General features: G+C 34.9%; 1 protein-coding gene across 4 annotated transcripts in view; it reads right to left on the bottom strand.

The window, feature by feature from the left end:
* Positions 1–16,650, bottom strand: part of RALYL (RALY RNA binding protein like) — a 421,742-nt gene that overhangs the window by 383,548 nt on the left and 21,544 nt on the right. For 3 of the 4 annotated variants that reach the window (XM_080579001.1, XM_080579003.1, XM_080578998.1), the window contains exon 3: positions 10,144–10,235. The exons of the other annotated variant lie outside the window; for it this stretch is intronic. The gene's annotated coding sequence lies outside the window, so the exon portion shown is untranslated. The remainder of the gene's footprint in view (positions 1–10,143; positions 10,236–16,650) is intronic. 4 annotated transcript variants of the gene reach the window in all.

Here is a 16,650-nt window from a genome sequence, read left to right as displayed (position 1 = left end):
TATCCATTTTAGTGGATAGATTTTAGGCTTTGAACTTAACTGCAGAGTCAGTGAGGCAACATTTCTCAAAATAAACACCTCAAATAAAGGTGTTATTATCTGTGTTATCTGTGATCTTATTAGGTAGCAAGACTGAATGCTCAGAATGCATGAATGCAGTTTGTTAACAAATCATCAATGAAAACTGGTAACCAGAATATAATAATGAAGAGTGGCAAGTAGACTAAATTTCATAGATATATTGGAGGATGACAGAATTCCTGTTTTTGGAAGAAAATCAAGAGAATTATACCACTCAAACCAAAACAAGAAATATAGACCAACTGTTAAATGAAAAACAAAAGGGTTATTTCAAAATGAGGACAAAAGACAAAACACAATATTTGGTGAATAAACAGTTATTTATAGTTATGAGTTATATTAGCTAGAAGATCTACTTGCAGACCTGCTCTGTTCTTTGAATGTCCAAAAATGAATTTGCAGACATGCAAATCTCAATGAAGTTCTTGGTAACCCTCCCAGGGACGCTGGAGTTCAGCTCACACTGCCAGATCACTCTCTGATGCCTCTCTTGACAAGTTTCCCTTTAACACCTTCGCTGAAAAAGTTGATACCTCAATTTCCTTAGTTTTCTTCCTTAGATTGGGTGGCATGTTTTTTGTTTGTTTGTTTGTTTGTTTTTCCTGTAGCAACCTGCTAAAATGTGGCAGATACGCTCAAGTGCAAAAAAAAAATGCAATCATCACTTACTGCCTTTCTTTTACATGTAGATTTTTACAGCTCTGGCTAACTACACAAGCAGATCTGGATTGTGTAGGATGTAGATTTTTTGTAGACAAGAATAAATAAATAAATAAAATCCATCAGGACTTTGCTATGCCAGGGAAGGCTAGTGTTTCGTTAATAAAGCCAACTCCCAGAGAAGATGTGGATTTGGACTGCAAGTGATTTTTTTTTTTTTTTTTTCCCAGTCCAATAAGAAAGATGCCTTTCAGTTGGACTATATTAGTCCTTTCATGGTCAAGCAACAAACCAGATAAAATTGTTCAATGGTATCCCTCTTAAAATGTCAAAAGTACTTTGTCAAGCATAGTCATTATTTATTATCATACAGACTTCCTGCATCTGTTTTTACTTTTATCATGGGCCAGTTCAGAAGAATTCACAGAAAGCATCACCTACAAAGAAATAAGGATAAATGGTGTAGTTCACAAAACAGAACAACATCATTCCATCAGAAACTTATATTTTGCAAAGCTCCAGGCCTTTATCCAGCTCAGATTTATTGCTATCTGTGAAAGATTAAACCTCCAGAGAGCTACTGAATCTGCTGTTTGCAGTCAGAAATTTTCTCCTATTTTATCTAAGAGAGTGTTATAGTCATTATTACAAATCCCTGGAACAGCCTATTATTTTTTTTTTCAGATGTTCTCACTTTTTCTAAATCTGGTTTCATTTTATATGAGAAGCCTTTCACATTTCAAGGAAGATTAAGTATTGGAGGACAGAGAAGGAAACACTTTTTTTTTTTTTTTTTTTTGCTATTTTCCTATTTAGGTCAGATTTTGTGCTTGTGTAAATCAGCCTAACTCTACAGATTTCCACAGAACTCTGATAATTACCTTGTTTGAAAACATAGATATTTGGAGGAGAGGGGATGGATGGGGGGGGAACAAACAAACACCTGTATTTAGTTCTATTCTCTACAAAATCCAAACGCTTTAATTTGGTGTATTGCTTTTTTGTCCATTTTGATCCTACACCCTGCTTTCCAGTTATCTTGTCTGTCCATCCTGCTTTCATAGCCCTTGATCCTGAGAAATTCAGTGTATGATGCAGTAAGCGTGTGTATGATAAAGTACTTCAAAATGTTTGAGCACAAACACCTCCTCATTTGTCTAACATTCAGTTTCCACTGAATCTGGGCAGTGCAAGAGAGAGGGCAGTAGGAGGCATTCTGGAGGTTTCATTAGTCCCCATTTCCTCACTTGTCCCCAGACGCAATGCTGGCAATCAGTCCTGTGCAAAATGTTGAATTCAGGTCTTCCTTATGGTCCTCCTGTCAGGCATAATTAACCAGCCTTCTTATTGATTGCATTTTGCATTTAAATTCTTAGATCAGAAAAATAAAATAAATAAAATTTGAGAGAAAATATCTCTTTCCCTGAATGTTGTCCTGCACCAAGACTTCTTCACCTGATCCAGCACAGGAACTACTCCCATGGCATTACCAAAGTAAGGTACCCTAGACATTAAGCATACTATACTTCCAGAGCTAGTCAGGTTGCTTTCCCTTCCCCTCCTTTTGACTTCAGGTCTGCATATGCCCTTTTTCAAGAAAGCCCTATATCCTATATCATAAACTCTGAAGTTTGACAAATTAACAGAACTGATATAAAAACTTACCACTTATTGCCTTCTGAAGAAAGGAAACAACTTAAAGTTAAAATATTCTTTACCCCAGCTCGAGGTTTATCTCAAAAGTAACCCTTGAATTGTACAGTATACAGTACTGGTTAGTGGAAAATTGTAGCCATTCAAAATAGACAAACCAAAACTTTTGAAAATCCCAAATGGTGGAGCTGATGATCAGCCTCAACTCTGCTCACTGAGCCTCATGCCACATACACCTGTGGCACAGGTATCCCGACTCCTTCACACTGAAATGAATAAGAGCTACTCATTCTGATTGTCTACTGCCCATCCCAGGGACGTACTCACCTCAGGGATAAAGGTTAAGGCACTGTACCTTGGTGTTCACCCTAACTTCACAACCCTGATCTTTGGATTTATTTTTTTAATAATCATATTCAGAAAGACACATTGTAACACTACTGTCTTCTTTGGGAAGACACAGGATCCCATTCGGAGTGTGGTGGGCTAGATTAATTGTTCTGACATCTTAATGAAGATTCTTAATGCTGTTGTAATTAGCAAAGGGCCTAAAGGCCTTTCTACACATCCTATGACCTGTTGCCGTGCATCGTGCTGCTACAACTGTTTGATTACGGAGACAGACCTAACCATGTGTGACTTCACAGCAGGCAACATCTACACTTTCTTCATGCAATCTAAGCTAGAACATGCTTGGATGTGTGGCTGATTAGGTGTCAGGCTTATACGCATTAAATCAAGAGGGAGAAGCCATTACATGAAGTTCCAAGTGCTTCAATGAATCAGTGCAACCAAGACAATGTGAAAGGCCAGGTAACAAGTCGTAAGTGATACTAATGGTTCCATCCCAGTGTTCCTGTGCCTAATCATGGGAGAATGGTCACGAATAGCACTTTCTGCTAGCCCTATGCCACCAGCTGCTAGAGAGCTGGCCCAAGACAGACATAAAAAGGAAAAGGAAAGCAGAGACTTGTAGGCAAAATGGAACCTATAACCTACATGTAAAGAGCCTACCTGAAAAAATATACAAGCAGTAATTCCTAGCATTCCTAGTTATCTTAATTTGTCACTGAAAAGTTCTCAACAAATATTTTCTGTTCCTTTTAAGATCCTAAATTAAAACTTAAAGTATATCAAAGGGCTACTGCATGGCCCTATCCATGACGTATCTTGTTTCAAAGATTTAAATAATTATTGAGACGGGGATTTGCATGTAACAACCTGTTTTTCCATTTGATTAGTCATTTAATATTATATGATGAGAATGATAACAAGCTGCTAAAGAGTCCATCACAGGCAAAGATATGAATCTGTAAGACATGAGCTTTGGTTTGTAATAGGACAGGTTCTTGTTCTTTAACTTCAAGGCACTGAATTCTACAGATAAAAATAAGACAAGCAAATATTAAATCATTTTTATTGGCTAGAATCCAAAAGACTCAGGTTCATTAGAACCTATACACTATAATTAAATTGTCATAATTTTTCTATTATATAATTAAGTACAGTATCAAAACCAGCATTAATAAATTGGGAGTATCATGTCTCTTCCTGGACAATTTGACGGAGTAGGCTTTCATCTATGCTTTCAATTTCTCTTATTCTATGAACTGTTTTTGCTTCTCATCCAATCTTCAGATGAACTGTTAGACAGCGTAGATGGTAAACTATATATACATACGTTAGCATGAATTCGTAGCTATTATTAGTCACAAAGATAAACTTGTGAAAATTCTGGCCTCTTCCACATATTAGCACCAAATATTCAGTCCAAATGTGATGAAAGTCAGGTTTGTTGGTAGATCCACTGTTTTTCTGTTCACCATATTATATTAGTTGAAAATATATGTAGGCAACCTGAGTCAAAATATTTTAACAGCTACTGCTAATATTAAAACAGAAATTATCGAATAGGATCACAAAGTTGATGCTTAGAGAGTATTTTATATTTCTAACGTTGCTGTTACCAATTTTCTATAAAATATTTGGTAGAGTCTTGCTACTTTGTATCAATTGGGAAATCCAACAAGAGTCATTGACACAGCACAACTAAAAGAATCCACAAAGCAACAAAAATTAAGACTCATTTGTAAACACAGTTTAAAAAAACGTATCTTAATTTTTTAAGACATGAAGCTTTTTCTTTCTTCTACAAATGCTAAGCAGGTACTGGTAGGTATACACTGGTTTTCGGTAGCGAATTTTCTCAGGGTCTCCCACTAAGCAAACGCATTTAGCCTGGCGGGTGACCGCAACCCAGGGACTGTAGTAGCAGCTCCTGAACAGTTCTGAGAGGTAGCTTTTTTTAGGTGGATTGCATTTAAATAGCATGTCCTTGCTGTTATCTACTTAAATAAATACATGCCTTCCCCACGGCTGCTTTCACTGAGAATGTAATTTTGCTGCTATTTTTAAATAGTCTTCACAACACAAATACATCTGCACATCACTGACATATCAGAGCTGGGATAGGTGGCACCATCCTGTTTTTATATCAGTTCTGTTCTGTGCTGGCTTATGATTTAAACCATATGGTGTTTTCCATCAGCTTCTAGGTGAAAGTAGTTGTAATTCCCTTTGTTATACACCGCAAATTCTCAAAGCAGCACATTTAGTAATATTTTAGCAAACACAGACCTCTTCTGTAGTTGCAAAACATGATCAATACGCTGGACATACACAGCCAGAAAACAGCTTAAATATTGGAATCATTTCTCATATTATTAATTAATTAATTACAGAAAATTGTATCTATTAAGATGAAGAATAACTCAATACTTCTGATAACAAAAAAATTATAATTAATACAGAAAACATTTTTCCATGTTAAGCTGAATTTCTTCACCCAGATCAGTGAAATATTAGGATTTACTTCAAATCCACCAAGAGGCTTTGCAACATCTTACAGCGCTCAGGGGTTTAATAAATCTATTTATGCAGATTGTCTTGAGGATTCTACTTAATTAATTAACTTAATTAATAATGTTATATGTAGATTTTTAGGCAGAACATACAGTCTGTTTAATTTCTTGGCACTGATAAGATTGCCAATCTGCAAGAAATCTTACTGAAAGTGGTACTCAGAAAAGGAACACTGCTGATAACACCACATTGTTTTCTCAGTGTGAACTGATCTGGAATTCCTGCATAGCTACTGACATTAAAATGGGTGAACATAAAACAAACATCTTCACCTCTCTACTTTCTTCTTCTGCTTCCATCAAATGTTAGGTACAGTTGAAAACTTAACACTTAATGACTTCAAAGAAAGTACATCTGCACATTGTGCAGAGTGAAACTTGTTCTGCTTACACCCAAATTAATTTTGAAATAGTTAACATAATTTTAATGTAATCTGTTGTCTGACACAGAAAGGTGGCCGTGCCAGGCACTTTCAGCTTCTAGAGATCAAAATATGTTGGCAATACTTTAGGCAGTAGGTACTCTTGTCCTTCAAGTACTCACAATATAAAAAGGTCATCATGTCCAGATGTGTATTATTATAATTGACAAAGTTACAATAGTACAAATGAATGAGAGGGCAAGTTATACCTCAAGCAGATCTCTATAAATCAATAATACATTTCTCAGATGTCTGGATTTAAGATGTTCTTTCATAATTTTTAAGACAGATACGTATGTGAGAGTCAAGAAAATATATTTGTCTTTTCTGATGGATTCTAAAATATCCTTAAAGCACAGAATTAAAGAAAATATAAAAAACCAAGAACATGCAAGTGTTCTTTTGATTACTGCATTTGGGAGACATATATTTATACATGTATATCTTTTTGTTACACAGGATTTCAACTATTGTTATTTGCATTTTAATATAAATGTTATAATAAATTGCATTATATTTCCCCCACAAGATTAATTTATGAAACCATAGTGTGGTTGATAGTGGCAGCTGAACCCCTCAATGGAATTAATTAAAGGATAATCTCCATTGCTTTGTAGCATAGAAACCAATAAATGGCTGATGAGATTAATAGCTGAAGCGAAGCTAAAGTGTTTAAGGAATTTCAAACCCCATTTATTACACACACCCTACAAAGCAAGAGAGATTATAGCTATACAGAAAACTAGAAAATCAAAAAATTAAAAAAAAAAAATCCCAAACAAGAAAAACATAATTTCCTTCCCTTGTGAATATTTGAAAGTGAAGCTTCTTTGTTTGATAACTGTGTGGCATATGCCTGAACTTGGCTAGAATGAAAGAGGAAGAAGAATGAAGCTGAAAATGTGTGCTCTTTTGATTGTTTATCTAAAGCAAGGAGTAGCTGGGGAAAACAGTTTAAAAATATATTAGAAGAACAGGATATTATCAATGAAAATATGAGTCAATTTTTTAAAGAGTTTGTTTGTGAAAGCTGAAGTTTTTATATTCAAGTCAGCATTTCCCAAACACAAACTGTGAAATGATAAGGCTTGTGAGGCATTTGGAGAATGTTTTCTCCACAGCAGCTACCATGCTGCTCCTTTGGGTGAAATTGCTTCTGCATCTTCATCAAATATCTCTAGCTGGCAAAAATGAGATTCATGTGATATTCAGGCCTTCTTTTACCCTTTGTAGGAGCAAATGGAGTACAGGTGTATGCTACAGCAGATAAGGTGTTGTTCTCTGAGAGTTTCCTGAAGTGACAATTTTCAATGTCACTTTCAAGGGCATCATATAAACTTTTGACAGCAACCATTTTTTTTTTTTAATTAAGTGAATCGAAGGTTGTTTTTAAGTGCCAAAATATACTACTTTGTCATAATCCCTTTTCATCAAGTGTTCTCTTTAGCTTTGATTTCTTATTACAACCACTCTCTACAAGCTTAAAAAAAAATCTTTTCATCATATTCTTCTACAAAAATCACTGTAAAATTCTGAAATTTCCATTTAGAAAGTTTTTTTCACTTTATTTTTCCATGTAAAATTAATCAAGTTTAAAGTTAATGAGGGATAGAGTGTAGTTTAAACTTGCCATACCCATAGAGCATCTTTAAAGCTGATGATGGCTCAACTTTCAAGATAAAATGAATTAATTTTCAACTGAGGACAAAGACTTGTTTCAGGATAACAAATGTATTTAACAAAAAGGAGGAAAAAAAGTGAAATATATGCATCACTGCCTGGTCTGCTAGCATCTGCTCTGGTTTCATGCCTGCCTGAGAAACCTGCCTCAGGAGTAGCTCTCTCTCTCAATCCATCTGCGTGAGAGTGAAAGGGAAAGAAATAGAGAAATCTCCCAGGATATGTGGCTACTTCATCATTCCTTCTGAACTTAACAGTTTGGAGGGTTGAAATAGGAAGGTCTGGCATGGAGGAAGCAGAATACAAAGAATGAAGTACTCACTTCTCTCACTTGTATTAACAACTGATATTTTGAAGGCAATGAATTTACGCTAATCATTAGAGTTAGAATTATAACTAGTAACATTAGGTCCAAAGATGTATTTTCATCAGTGACAACTAATAATGAGCCAGAAAGGTCATTCTTTGCATTCTCTTGAATACTGCTTTCTCAGCATTAAAGTCAGGAGTAAATTTACCTCATCTTCTTTTCCTTTAGGCCTTAATTACACAGATGGAATTGTAGTTCGTCTGCGCAAACTATTCCTAGACCTTCAGTAGTAATGTACTGTGTAGTCTTCCTTTAGATTTCTCTACACCTACTCCACTCAAGTCCAGATTTTAAAGCATTTTATGTATAAAAGCCTAATGAAAATCATCTGACAAGCAGAAATACAGAACTATAACAGGAAATATCTTCATGAAAAGTCCCAGACTGTCCAAAACCTAACAAATATGATTTGGGGTGGTTTCTTTATAAGCCAGATCCTAAGTACTCCGAACTGTGAAAAAAAACTCTTTCTTTTTTTTTTTTTTTTTTTTAACAAATCTCAGCTCTTGTTTTATTTAAAAGATTTTAATTTTCCTGGAAATCAAATTTTAAAAGTCTTACATTAAAATAAATATTTTAAAATACTATATTGGGAATCTGAAGGCTTGAGTTATTTTGAACACTCAGATTTGAATCTGGTGAAGCTCTGTGAGTTTCCACCTCTTTCAGCAGATTTGAGGCATTTTTCCTACTTTACTGAATGATGGCTTTCTCCATTTTAAGATGATATTTAGTCCACAATTCTAACATAAATTTCAATGTCCACTAAGCAATGTGTAACTGACACTGCCTCATGACAGGTCTGAGTTTCATTCCTAGTGATAACTTATCACTATGTAAAGCATTTCTAGACAGCTCAGCTGAGGCATATCAGGTATAAAACACTACTATATGTCTACATTCTGTATTCTGTATAATATTTGTTATCCTCTATATTTAATCACTATCAGTTGAGTCCATACTCTAAGAAATTCCTGTCACTGATGCAAACACAGCATTTGATCTGAAGACTATTCAGCTTTGACACAAGTACTTCCCTGTATCCTTTTTTATATGTGTTCCTTTAGTGTATCATTTGTATGACAGACCACAGCTGAGAAGTTGTAGTCTGTCATAATTCACATATTCACACGTTCCTTATGTGAATATGATATAAATTCATTGTAGCATGGCTGTTTGTAGTCCCAATGCCCAACTCTATGTTATGCACTGTTTCTGGGCCAGGTGGGATTTATTCCAGTTCTGGCATTTATTGGACAAGATTCCTTATCTAAACTGAAATTCCAACCTGAAAAAGGCTGGTCATCAAACCTGAGCTATCGAACATACCCAAGAAAGGCTTTGACAGAGATCTGAGTAGTCAAAATAAGGCTTGATGAACTGGTTGCCTACAAGCCCTTTCCAGTTTACATTTGACTTAGTCTTCTGGTGAGCACAGCAGGAAAATGGATATGTAAACAGGCTGTGGAGGGCTAACTTGTTGTAAGATAGTGACATGGGAAAAATAAATCTGTTACGCAGCAGAGATTTGTTTGACCAATCAGCAGCAGGACCCATAGGGTAGCACACATTACTCTGGGTATGCCTGCCTCCCTCACTCCCATCTCTCTGTGCATTACAGTTACAAAGGACCTGCCATTTACCTGGCTACCACTGAAGAGCAGAGACAGACTTCTTCATATTTATGTGCTGCTCATCCTTTTCAGCTCATCCTTATACTCCAAATCAAAAACACAGTGATCGTTCTGGAAATGTTAACACAGAACCTTCTCTCTCTTGACTATTTGGGCTTATAGCTTCTCTTTGACCTATTACTCTTCTGTGTCTCAGACTATTTTATAGTTTGGCACCTGTGTAATACACTTCTGTGAATTGTCTTTAGCAAACAAGATTGCTGGTTTCATCTCTGAACACTGAACTAGAATCAGGTGAATCCCTAATGCTAGAACAATTTTCGATAGTTACCTCTTACCTGTGGGACTGAAAATATTTCCCAACAGAGCTTCAACAACACTGCTCATCCAACCAGATAAAATACTAAAAAACAGCAGGTAAAATGTACTTTAAATATTTTTTCTGTATTAATTATGTTTGGTGCTCTCATTTCATAATAGCTACATAAATATGTAGGGCAAATTTCTTGATTCTCATAAACATTGCAGACCCTGGTAGTTCCAGATGCTTACATTCCATGCAGAATTCCCTTCAGTGGCCAGTAAGAAAATAATAAAAAATGGTTTACATATTTACAGGATTTTTCATCAAAGTCTCTGAGAGGCTTCAGAGATACGCTCATAGCAACATTTTCATCTTAGAGCTAAAGGAAATCAAACACTAAAAAGATTAAAGCCCAAACCTTTAAAGATGTCTTTGGAATTAATTGGAGCCTTGAAAACCTTTCAGGATCTGCATCTAAGTGACTTGTCCAAGGATGCACCCTGTGAGCAACTGGAAAATAAAATACAGGTGTCATGAATTCCTTTTTCATTATTTTAAGGCCACCAAAGAGGAATTATGCATATAGAGCAAATATAGCTAAACAAGTTCATGCAATTCATAGAAGAGAGATTTCCCCATCAAACATAAGTCCCATGGTATTCATATGGCACTCCAAATATGCTTGTTGACTCTTGAGAGCAAGTATAGACAATCACTGTATAATCTAAGGTGAAATATACAGTCTTGTCATACATTGCATTTAGAGAGACCTCTAAACATGCAGGAGCTGTCATAATAGGTTGCGCTTCTGCACGTGTGTGTGTGTGCATGCATGCAAATATGTTCAGTCCCATGGGACTACTTGCACAGTAGAGGTGAATCTGATTATGACAATTTTGACCATTTAAGCTTAGAAGACTAACTTTCCTATATAGACAGTTGAGAAAAGGTTGATTCTTTCAAATGGGGATGAGGGTCCTGAAAGTCGTTGTCTGAAGTTGGATGATGTGAATAGAGAGATCAAGAGATCTTGATCTCAAGATCAAGAGATCCCCATCCTGACTTTTTCCATCTATTGAGATGATTCATTTATGTTCCATGCTGACACACTGGTAGTCATATCAGACAAGAGGGAGGGGAAGGAGGAATCACTATCCAGGTTTGTGGGAGCAACTTTTTATTTTATTTTCTTTCCAGAATTTTACAGAGATTTAGAAAACTTCTATACTTGGCAATTTGCTGATGTGTTCTCTGTCAATAATTTTAACTAAACGATGTGATCCTGCTTCTGTTGAAAATGTCGCAGTTTTGATGGTATATGATTGGACTTAAAAGGCAATTATATATTTTATTTAACATTCTGATATTAAATAGCCTGCTAATCAGTTCAAAAGTTTCAGGATGAATTAAATTTATACTCAACATCTATAGTCCTCTGTATATTTTTGTATGTATTTTACATATAAAATAAATATGTCACAATATAGAATTTTACCCTACAGGATTAAGTCAAAATGTTTTTATTATTAATGACTGCGTTTGTTTCCAAGGTGCTATTTTTTTTTTCCTTTTCAGTTTTAGAAATGCTAACATTTTTTAACTTGGTTCTTTGAAGAAAATATTGACCTAAAACAGTAAAGCATGCTTAGAAAATTACAGGTATGAAGAAAATTGGAATGAAAAAGAAACCTCCTGGGTGAGATTATTCACAAGGAAACATGGAAACACTAAATAGATCACAGTTTTTGAAACAGGAAGAACCCTGGAGCAGGTGAGATTTGCATACTAATTAGAGACAAAGTTTATTCAGGCTCACAGGCTAATCTATCTCCCATCACAAGACGGCATCTGTTTTAGAAGATTCAACACCTTTTAGCTTGGCTGTTGGTGTTATGAAAGCTGAAATATTTTTCTGTTTTCGTTATACATTTTTGCTTTTGGGGGTTTACGATTCAGCAAGAACTTTTTTTTTTTTCATATTTAAGCTAATTCTGTTTAGAAGTGATTTTTATTGAAGAGATAATTTCAGAATCTTCCATTTGTGTCAAAAAAAAAAAAAGGGGGGTGGGGGTAGGGGGTAGGGGTGTCTAAAGGATGTGATTTACAATGGTTAAAAATCAACCATTGCCAGTGTGAAATAAATACTATCCAAAATGAATAAGTGCAAAAATATCCCAGGTACCTGCAAATTGATGTTAATAAGTGACCCTCATTTAATATCTAAGTGCACTTTTATTACCCCAATCCTCAGGACTATTCACATTTTCCTATATATCTCAGTCCTTCTCTGTATTATTGATGCCCTTATTATTGATCCAACATTAGCAAATTTCATCAGCACACTCCCAATATTTGCCAATACCATTACTGAAATTATTAAGCAAAAATGATCTCAAGTCCATTTCTTGAAAAGTTCCAGTTGCAAATTCCCTGCAGCACAATCAATACAACCCAATTTAACTCTACTGGCATATGCTCATTTTCAAAACCCTTAACCTCTTTATGATTCATTTTACTCAGCTCCGTTTTCCTTTCTGTTTATTTCCAGTCAACACTGTATTCAACATGTGTATTAGCTTACATATCAATTTTAATATCTAAAAATATTCTTTAACTTGGGCAATCTGCATTTCTGGATATCTATCTTGATTTGATTGCAATGAAAATATTTAAATGAAAAATTGTTGTAAATATATCATAATGAAGATGTACAAAAACTGAAGTACCTAGTACCTTTTGAACTCAATCAAAAACTTTCGTTCAATCTCATGGGAAGGAAAATGTGTCAGGAAACTCAAAAGAATGAAAAGAATTATAGTATTAGTTACTTTAATTAATGACTTTAACTGATATTAAAAAAAAAAAAAAAGTTATATGCATGTTCTGCTACTAGCATGGATTCTTTTCCCAGACCACAGCGTAAGTTGCTTACAAACAAATAATGGCAAATCTTTCTTAGCCAGAGAACATTTTTGCTGAAAAAATGAGTTTTCATCAGTCATGTACACATGTACAGGATCCACCTGAAATAGTTTTCTGACCAGTCTTCCAATTTTAAACAAACACAATACCTAGGGCTATCATATTTTGTCTTTACCTTGATGGGATTTCTGCTTCTGCCTGTTTGGTTCTTTTATTTCCAGATAACATTTGAAAGTTATGGTCTTCATTCACAACTTTCATCTGTTCACACACAGTACATGAGAGCTCTAATTTAAACATTTTTGCCAAATTTTCTTGACTTCTGCATGCTTTCTTGAAGACCACCATTGCTTTTTTGCACCCAGCTGTAGTAACGATGGCATTCTTACCAACTGATGAGAAGGAAAATCACCTTCCCTTGACTCTATAAAAGCAGAAATTAATTAAACAGGCTACCATAATCTCATATGTGTGAAAGTAGTTGTTGCCTTTACTAGACTTGTATCCTGATGTAGAAAAACAACAGTAATAATGGCTTAGGCAGTTCCACTCAATCTGCCATCTAACTTGTCTACTAACTCTATGGCCAAAAAGTCTACTGCACAGTCTTCTCTGAACCCACCTGTACAGCAGTTCTGTCAACTATGGGTTATCTCTCTTGTCAGTCAGATCTCTTGTTTAAAGCTAAAGGAAATTTCCCTCAAGTAGACTAGTGACCAAAGCTTTCCTCATCTACTGAAATGCAATTTTCTATTACTACACTAGTTACTAAAGGTCATGATAAGAATGCTGGACTTCATAAAACACTGAGCTTAACATGAAAAGCATTCCCTCTTTACAAATCCACCGTTTGAGTCAGCTGTAGCAATTCATCTTAAGACACAATAGCAGTCCCAAAACTTCTGCTTGTAGTAGTCTTTTGCAGATCTTTCTTACTTTGATTTTGCATAAGTAAAAGTAATTTGGCTAATGGGTCTGTCACTACATAGACTGATCATGGTATAAGTCTATCTAGAAGAGACATGGGATCACACACACAAAAAAAAAATCATTGCAGTGTAGCCAAAAAAGAAATATAAAAATCATGGTCTCTCAGATATTAATGGAAACATTTCCTTTAACTACCTCAGAATGAGAATTTCACTCCCTCTCTCTCAGATTGAGGGCTTGTCTCTACAAGGCTTATTTTACAGCCCTGAATAAACATTCACAGACATCCAGCAGACAGGCTCCAAGGCACTGCGATTGCTTCACGGTGTGCTAATGGCAGAAAGGGGGACACAGTGCTGCTGAACACAGCACAGGGTGATCCTGCAGTGATGCTGAGCTAGTTCCGTGTGGCACACCCAATTTCCCTTCCTTGCAAGTAGTACAGAGAATGGCCAGGGGAAATAGGGCAGGACACAGCATTCCAAGCAGTCCCTGAATGTGGTAATAACTCCTTGGCAGTAAAAGGAATTTCCAAGCAGCCCTCAGGCACATAGAACCAGTTTAAGGAGTGAAAAGACAACCTTGCATGCCCTTTTACACAACAATGTCACACACAGCTGTTGTGAATGAAGGAGAGGTAAAATGCAAAATATTTTCTCACAACCATTTAATGCAAATTTTTCTCAGTTTTCAAAGTGGTCCCTGTATGGTCTACATTTTCAACAGTTTTCTCTGTTGCTGCACAATCTCCGTGAGATAACGATAAAGAAACAGTTTTGCCTCTAATGTATTCAATATATCATTACTGATTCAAGTTCCATCATTTGAAATGGTACAGAAAACTATACACTCCAAGCTTTAAATATTACTAATAACAAAATACCTACTCATTATGTATATGTCATTTAGCTCATAACACTGCAGTGGTGCTGAAAGGCTTAAGTGCGTTACACATTGCTGTGAACACTGAACTTCAGGACAACAGGGTTTCAGCTATTTTAATCATGAAACAATTTTTTGTTTGCTGAGATATACTCATCTTCCTGATAGCAAAATTTAATTAATGTTGTCTTAGATTCCTGAGTGTAATATTGGTGATATTGTTGCTGTTATGAAGTGAAACAACCAACAGTGATAACATTCTGTATTTCCAATCTTTTACAAAAGAGTGTATTTGAAAAAGGACAGAAGAGAAAAATAAATAAACAGAAGAACAAACAAAAACAACAACAACAAAAACCCTAGTCATATATTGTTGAATTTTAACAGGGGCTGCTATAATTTTTCTCAAAAGTGAAAACACATTGTAATATTCATTGCTTCAATTTAATTCAAGAATCATGAAAGCAAATTAGAAGAGCCTCAAAAAATCATCCAGTCTATGCCTTGACATGTGATGTCTGATGTGTGGATTAGTCTCAATATTTAATCAATCAGCTTCTCAAATTAAAGAATAGACACAATATTCCTTATATTACCAACAAAAATCTGTCTCTGAAGTGTGACAAAAAACACCATAAGACAACTCTAATTATGGAAAACCATGTTAACTACTTATGTAGAAACAGCAGCGGGTCATAATTCATAACTCATTTTTATGCTGGATATATTACCTTGCTTCATCTTTTTCACCCAGTGGGAGAAACTTATGTGACCTAATTAATATATTATGTATAATATGAGATCTGAGTATTAAGTGCAGGTTATAGCAATTTATGATAAATGAGGTGTCACAGATAGAAAGCAAATTAATGGAATATTAACTATTAACCAAAGAAATATGTATAATATATATATATATGTAACAAAGAGAACAATAGCTTTATAAACTTGTCTTAGAAATACATGTTCAAAAAAAAGGAAAAAAGGCACACAAAATGCAGGCTGTCTTTTTTTTACCAGGCCAAATTTTTTTTACTATGTTAATGGATGTTTTTTTCTGAGAATTGGACTGATTGATATTAAATGAGGGGAATTATCTTGATGAAATATTAAGGAAAGAATTTCAAATGCATGATGTCAGTAATTGAGAAAGGAGGCATTCATAATAATATTAACGATCATTTTTAAAATGCAACATATTTTAATTTCCACTTCGGTTATTTCCTGCCTTTTTTTTTTTTTTTTGAGATAATGAATGAGTACTATCAACTGCAAGTAAAGTCAATAGCATCATAGTTATTGTTTCTGACACTCTGCCTCTTCACCAGCAACAGAGAAATTACCTCACAGTGAGTTCCACACCCAGCACTGCAATCCACAGTTTCCATGCAGTGTAATCCTAATACTACAAGAGGTTGCACAGGTAAGTACCAGCCATAGTGATTGGGGTTTATGAAATAATTTCTAGTCTCCAATACTTATTAGCAATTTTTCAATAGTAGAGAGCTGTAGTGATATCTTTTACTAGCTCTGTATTTTCCTAAGACATACTTGATAATTATACTATATATTGGTGTGATACTAAATTAATTATCCTAAATTATTAAATCTGAATTTATTTCAAATCAACATAGAAAGCATATTTCTGAAAGATCATAGTTCCTGCAATTTCAATTTTATAAACCTTAATTCACAAAGGGTGTCCTAATCATTCGTGCAAATTAACAGCTGTAATCAGTGGTATAACTTTAGAAATGAATTTGATTTATAAATAACACAAAGTGAAATGGAAATCTCAGTCTTGAGCTCATAAATGTCAGTTGCAATTTTTTTCCACAACTGCATATTTTATGTATGTAAAGAATTTGCCACAAATGTAATCCACTTTTGTGGCTGCGGAAAAAGCAATGATGTTCAGTACTAACAAATAAATACATTAAAAAATACAATTAAATTAAATTTAGTTTCTACAGTAGCCCAGACTTAGAGTGGGAGTAAATCAATACAACTCTGTAGAAGCTAAAATATTTTTGGCAATTTGCTCAGGATCTGGCCCTCTATGTCTCACTGAAATAATTTTTTTAAATGATTAAGTAAAGTACTGCACATATAAGGAATTGATTTTTATCATTGATTTTGTGCTGGCATTTGAGCCAAGCCTCAAAAAGCTTGAACATTTTATGTATTTACA

This window comes from Anser brachyrhynchus (assembly GCF_964034855.1).
Source record: "Anser brachyrhynchus genome assembly, chromosome: 2".
Lineage (NCBI taxonomy): Eukaryota > Metazoa > Chordata > Aves > Anseriformes > Anatidae > Anser > Anser brachyrhynchus.
The sequence above is the reverse complement of the archived record's forward strand: the minus strand, read 5'-3'. Positions and strand labels throughout refer to the sequence as shown.